Below are 7,164 nucleotides of genomic sequence, written 5' to 3' on the forward strand. Positions count from 1 at the left end.
GGCCAGCTACTTAAAGTGGTTAGCCGACCACTTTAAGTGGTCTCCCAGAATAAAAACTGGTCGGCCATAGGTGGGAGAAGTCTACACACTGAAAGCAAGGTGGTGGTATGGTGGCCGACCAGAAAAGGTGGCCCAAAGACCAAGAAAGACAGTTATTCGACCAGAAAACTGGCTGGCAGGAGAAAAAGTGGTCTCCAAGGGGAAAAAATGGTCTCCCACCCTTGTACCACATTCCAAACAAGGAAAACAAGGTTTGTACCAAAAACAAACCAAAACGGATGCAAGACGAAAGTTCAGGAGGCAAAGCGCGTATCAAAAACTAGCCGTCGAGCACCAAAAGTGGTTCACGACCACAAAAGTGGTCTCCCGGACCACAGTGTTCCTTTAGGCCAAGGAAACAAGGTGTGGTTCAAAAACCACGCCAAACGGAGAACGTTAAGGGGTCCCGAGACAAGGCGCGCGGCCGAAGGCTCTAAAAGCCGGAAACTAGTCTCCAAACGGGAAAAGTGGCCTACGACCACAAAAACTCTGAAACCTCGAAATGAGCGCAACATGCACTATCACCGAGCGCTCAATCAATGACGTCTGAGTCTTAAGGTTGGTAAAAAATGGAGTGTCTACAGTTGCCCCTCTTTGACAGAACTTGGAAGTCATAAGTGACGGGAGTGAATGTCAAAGCCCAGAGACGACCCATTTTTGACAAGGCCGAAGACTTAGACAAACAGGTAAGATAACAAAGAGATGTGCCTGCAGGCAGGGGCAAAATGCAAAAGACATGCACGAAGCCGAACATAACTTATGATCATGCAAAGAAAACTGTAACGAAGCAAATATACACAATAAATGCAACAGTTTAAGGAAGCGAATACAAATCAAACTACATTACATGCAGAAAGGATGTAAGAGAATTATACAATTCTTGCTACGTCTCACATGGAGTACATACAATACCATCTGGTCACGCCAGCCTCAAATGAACCGTACATATAATATCATCTGGTCGCACCAGCCTCAAATGAATCGTACATACAATATCGTGCCTGCATAAGAAAACAACTCAACAGGTATAATATAATTAGATGCACATGTTCAATCATTACATCAAGATGCAATTCCAATGCGAGATAAACGCGTGCATACACAATGCAAGTAGTGTGCATAACAATGCAGGCGAAATGTGCGTGACAACGCGCGTGAAGAGTGCATGACAATGTAGGTGGAAGGGGTGCATGACAATACAACATAAGTGTGACGCATAACAATGCAGAATGAAGGGTGCATAACCATGTAAGCAAAACGAGGGTGTCAACACAAGTAGTGAGTTCATAACAAAGCAATGAGTGGTGTGCATAACAAATGCAAGAGAGAAAAGTGTGCATAACAGTGCGAGAATGGTATAACTTCAATAGCATGCCCTGAAACAAAAATGCCGGTTAAAGAAAAAATAAGCCTTAATGCGAGAAAATTAACCGAAATCTCCGATTTACCTCTCGGAGGGGTCACAACATACTTAAAAAGGATACACCTCACCCTTTGATAAGTGACGATGAGCCATGCATCGAAGACTTGAATTGAAGTTCCCACGGGGACAATTTCGCGCCAAAAGTGTACTTTTCTTGCACTTTCCCGAGAGATAAGAGCTCCAATCATTACCAAAACACACAAAGAGAACAATGGAGCTCTGAAGATCACCCAAGAGGGTGACCGACCAGTTATATCAGTGGCTGACCAGTTGTTGCCCACCAAAGTGGTTGGCCAACCAGAAAAACTGGCTGGCCGACCAGTTTATGAAAACAGGGGCAGTTTTGTCTTTTAATGCTCGAATCTTTAAGTACACAACTCCAAATCAGTTTTGCTCACACCTCCAAGGCTGAAATCAACTTCTCTTCCTCTCTAGACCCTTTTCTCTCTCAGATCGGCACTTTATACGCATTTTCCAACGCCCCACGCGAAGTTGTTTCGCGAAAACTTTTGATTCTCTTCGTTTTGAATCGATTGAAATTTGTTTTCGGAGCTTCTTTCTCCATTTTCAACACTTGAGGTATGTTTGTCTCAAAGTTTAGCATATTTTCTCGTGCGTTGACTTTTGTTGACTTTTTCTCTTCCCGAGAGTTGACTTTTGTTGACTTTTTGCAATTTCGGCTCATTTTTGCAGATTTCTTCAGATGGCCGACGATATTTCGTATGGCAGAGGCTCTTCATATGCAGAGGACGAGCCCGACATTATGCCATTGCCTCCGTGGATTCGGCCGTTCGACCCGGAGGAGTATGATCCGCAAGAGCATATTCTACCTCCTAGCACCTTCCACCACTTCATGGACTTCGCGCGTCGGGCGCCCCCAGACCTGCTGCTATGGGAGCCAGAGTCCCACTTATCTCATCACGCGCATGAGGTGCGTACTTTACTTTTGCATTTCTTGCACATTCCATGTTTTCGCTATATATCATATCTGCTCGTTCTGAACATATTTACATATACAGCACTCCACTCATTCTGAACACACGGTTCATACACAACATTCTGCTAATTTGGCACACAGCTCACCACATAAAACTTTGTTAATTCGGCACACAGCTCATTTTGGCACACAACACATTTTGGGTACACAATTCATTGTACTGCTCAATCTGAACACACAGTTCATAGCACAGCATTCTGTTTAGTTGGCACACGACTCATAACACTGCTCAATCTGAACACACAGTTCATAACACAATATTCTGTTTAGTTGGCACACAGCTCATAACACTACTCACTCTGAACACACAGTTCATAACACAACATTCTGTTTAGTTGGCACACAACTCATAACACTGCTCAATCTGAACACACAGTTCACACCGTAGTATACTGTTTAATCTGAACACACAGCTCATTTGGGCACACAGCACATTACACTGCTCAATCTGAACACACAGTTCATAACACAGCATTCTGTTTAGTTGGCACACAGCTCATAATATTGCTTAATCTGAACACACAGTTCATACCACAACATTCAATTTATTGTCATAACATAGCACACCGCTCAATCTGAACACGCAGTTCATAACGCGATATACTTTTTCATAACATAGCACACTGCTCAATCTAAACACGCAGTTCATAACACAGTATTCGGTTTATTTGTCATAACATAGCACACCGCTCAATCTGAACACGCAGTTCATAACGCGATATACTTTTTCGTAATATAGCACACTGCTCAATCTGAACACGCATTTCATAACACAGTATTCGGTTTATTGTTATAACATAGCACACCACTCAATCTGAACACGCAGTTCATAACGCGATATACTTTTTCATAATATAGCACACTGCTCAATCTGAACACGCAGTTGATAACACAGTATTCGGTTTATTGTCATAACATAGCACACCACTCAATCTGAACACGCAGTTCAAACGCGATATACTTTTTCATAACATAGTACACTGCTCAATCTGAACACGCAGTTCATAACACAGTATTCGGTTTATTGCACACTACTTAATCTGAACACGCAATCCATAACATAGTATACTTTTTCCTTGGCACGCAGCTCATAGTTTTCATTTTGAACACATAGCTCACAGTTTTCATTCTGAATACACAGCTCATACTTTTTATTCTGAACACACAGCTCATATTTTTCATTCTGAACACACAGCTCATACTTTTCATTCTGAACACAGCTTATATTTTTCATTCTGAAACTGAATACATTTGTTCATTCTGAATGCATGTATCCTCTCGTTTCACACGGGTTATGGATCGATCCTCGTGAGGGAGTGAGATATGGAGCTCCCAGACGCTGTGTGACATATTGTGGGTGAGGCAGTGTTTGGCCTATTCTGTGTGGGATTGTCACGTCATCCAGCGAGCAGGACCCTTTTGGGCGCACTTGTAGAGAGATGGTGGGACACCACCAACTTCTTCCATTTTTTAGCCACCGGGGACATGACGATGACCCCATATGACTTCTCTATGCTGACGGGCCTTGACGTGGTAGGCCGGTCGATTCCATATAATGCAGATATGGGTGAGTGGGAGGCCGCTTGGATTTATCTGCTCGGAGCCCGTCCGCCGATCAACAGATCATCAGGTAGGGTCAGGTACACCTGGTTCTCCGAGCGGTACAGGGGGACTACGCCCGAGACCATTAGGGCCATACAGTAGTACACCCGGGGTTTTTTGATGTTCCTGCTCGGGACCACTCTGTTCTCCGACAGGGGGAACACAGTTGGGCTTTATTTGCTCAGTGCTCTGGTAGACCTATCACAGGTCAGTCAGTATGATTGGGGTGGCACTGGCCTCGCTACCCTATATTGCTACATGAGTGCGACCTCTCGCGAGCGGGGGACCATAGTAGGTGGTTACTAGCGAGCCTAGGAGGTACATTCTGCCCTCTTGATTTACATTACTGCTTCTCATTATCTGTACACTGCATACTACACACATTACATTCTGTACTCTACATTCCGCACTCAGCATTCTGCATTTTCTATACATTCCGTATTTGCATTCTGCACCCAGCATTCTGCATTCTATATATTCTGTATTCGCATTCTGCACTCAACTTTCTGCATTCTATATATCCAGTATTCGCATTCTGCATTTTCTATACATTCTGTATTCTCATTCTGCACTCAGCATTCTGCATTCTATATATCCTGTACTCTAATAGCCACTGCCTTGTCTTTCACAGCTGTGGGTTTACGCGTACTTCCCGACATTGGCCCCTGAGCTCGAGGTCGAGGCACCTCTTGAGATCTCCTACTCATGCAGATTTGAGGGTCGGTGCCGGCCCAGGCCTCGAGAGACTCTGCTCTACCTCCGGCAGTTCTTCGATACAGTACGGGCGACGAAGGTGATCCAGAACTCTCAGTTCTTCATGCTTTCAGCTTTGATTCATCTTGCATATTTATGACAACTAATCAATTTATGCACTTGTTACCCGCAGGTGACCTGGCAGCCTTGGATCGACATGCCAGAGAATCCTCAATTTTTGTTTGCTGGGGCATGGGGCTCCTTCCGATATAGGGTCTTGTTTGAGGGACCGGTCGGCAGGGCCTAGTTTTTCGGAGAGAACTTCATGCGCCAGATGATGGGCAACTCTAATTAGGACGTCCCCTCATTGCCTTCACCAGAGATGCGGTCCGTAGGGGGTCTCACACCCTAGAAGGCGGAGGACCTTATGTTGGGTATTGACGCCGTCCTTTTCCTAGAGGAGGGGGATTACGCGACATATCACCATACGTACTTGATGCCTCTACTGTCAAGTGTCCATACCCCCAGGAGGAGAGCTGCTGACATGCCTTCCTCGAGTCGCGCCCGGGTCGGAGACATTCCTTCGACCAGCGAGGCCGACACATCGAGAGGCGGGACTAGAGGGATGCCCTCAACTTGGCAGTATGCTGGATGGCCATATCTTTCGACTAAGCTGACAGGCTGGCAGTATGGGACTTCTTACCCGATTCCACTGGAGCCTCCGATGCTCGACCATCGATACGTCAGTGACCTTGACTCACCACCGGTATGTTTTACAGTTTTCATTTATCACTCAGATATTTAGACATTCATTCATTCACTGATGACTTGAATTTGCATTTGTAGCCTCCCAGGGAGTATACTGAGGGGTTGCTCGGAGTGGTGGCCTCACTCAAGAGCATGGTCCTGTGGAGGGAGACGCTGCTATATGCCTCCGGCGTTCGGGTACTTTTCAATTCCCTTGCATTTATCATACTTCTGATGACATATGGAAACTGAACATTTCACTGCCTTGATTCATTGCATGTGTAGAGCACATCTGACACATCACATTCATACACTATATTTGCATGCACCCACTCTATGTATCATTCTTGCATCTGCATCTGATATACATACTAGCTGATACATTCAAACTGTCCTTTTCAGGTCCCGCCGCTGCAGATTGGGCCATCCAGGCCTTCTCGAGCAGCTAGGAGAGGAGTCTCAGCACGCGGCTGGGGGTGACGCAAAGCACCTGTTAGACAGGATGATGAGTCTAGCGAGGAGGAGGAGTCAGTACGTCCACAGTCAGAGACATTTGCAGGCAGGGATGATGACTCTGGTTCCGGTTTGGAGGGCGGAGGCGACACCGAGGAGGCTTTCGAGGATGGTGGCTCCGATTCAGACGGAGATGCCGACGATGGTGGTGCGGAGGCTGCTCAGCCGAAGAGGGCCTCTCGGTCTTGAGCTTGATGGCACTGATGCAGATGTTCCTGCTTTATTTTTATTTTTACATGTAGTTGTAGCACATTGTACAGCTTAAGCAGTTTTATTTTCTTCAAAACTTGTACCCTTTGTAAAATGTTGTAAAAAAGAAGCTATGATGGAATGAAAATGACTTTTTGTTCAAAAGGTGTTGTATTTGTATTCTTAGCATCGCATCACACCATTTTGCACAAAAATGGAATTGAATGGAAATTGAACCTCGTGTATTACCAAGTCAAGTAATGAACTGACAAAACAAACTAAACAACCTAACTCACTAAGAAATAACAAAACCTTAGCAAGTTACAACTCAATAAGCAACGAGCAACAACTCGATAAACAAAGAGCAACAACTCGATAAGCAAAACTTGACAACTTGATAAGCAAAACTTAACAACTCGAAGAGAGAATGCATTTTGAGACAAACAAAGCGACAAAATGCATCTGAAACAGAGGTAAACCCAGACCTTCAGTACTTTCAGCACATAGGAAAGGTAGAGACTTCCTTCTGGAGACAAGAAACAGCTCGAGACCAGTTTTTTGCACATGGCCAACAACTTTTAGAGCTTGCCGACCAGTTTTTCTGTCTGCAACCCAAAAAAGTAGCTGGTCGACCAGAAGAAGTGGTCGGCCGACCACGTAACTTGGGAACCTCCAGTTTTCTGACACTTGTCCTCCAAACAGTGCCTTAGCCTCCATAAAGGTTCCAGCTTCGTGACTCCCTCATTCTAACTCAGTTTTGCACCAAAATGGAGGCGTTTCTTCTTGAAAATCTGACAAATTAGATTACTACCTTGAACGGCTCGGAAAAGTTAAATTTTCGGGGCTTCGGCATAAATGCACTATTCACATTGAGTTGCACTCTGCTGCGTTTTCCGTTCCTTCATGCCGCGGTAAGGTTTTGGAATCTAGTAACACATGTCTTTAGCTTTGGCGGGCAAGA

This window comes from Camellia sinensis, chromosome 1, assembly GCF_055761805.1.
Source record: "Camellia sinensis isolate YWXY chromosome 1, ASM5576180v1, whole genome shotgun sequence".
Classification (NCBI taxonomy): domain Eukaryota; kingdom Viridiplantae; phylum Streptophyta; class Magnoliopsida; order Ericales; family Theaceae; genus Camellia; species Camellia sinensis.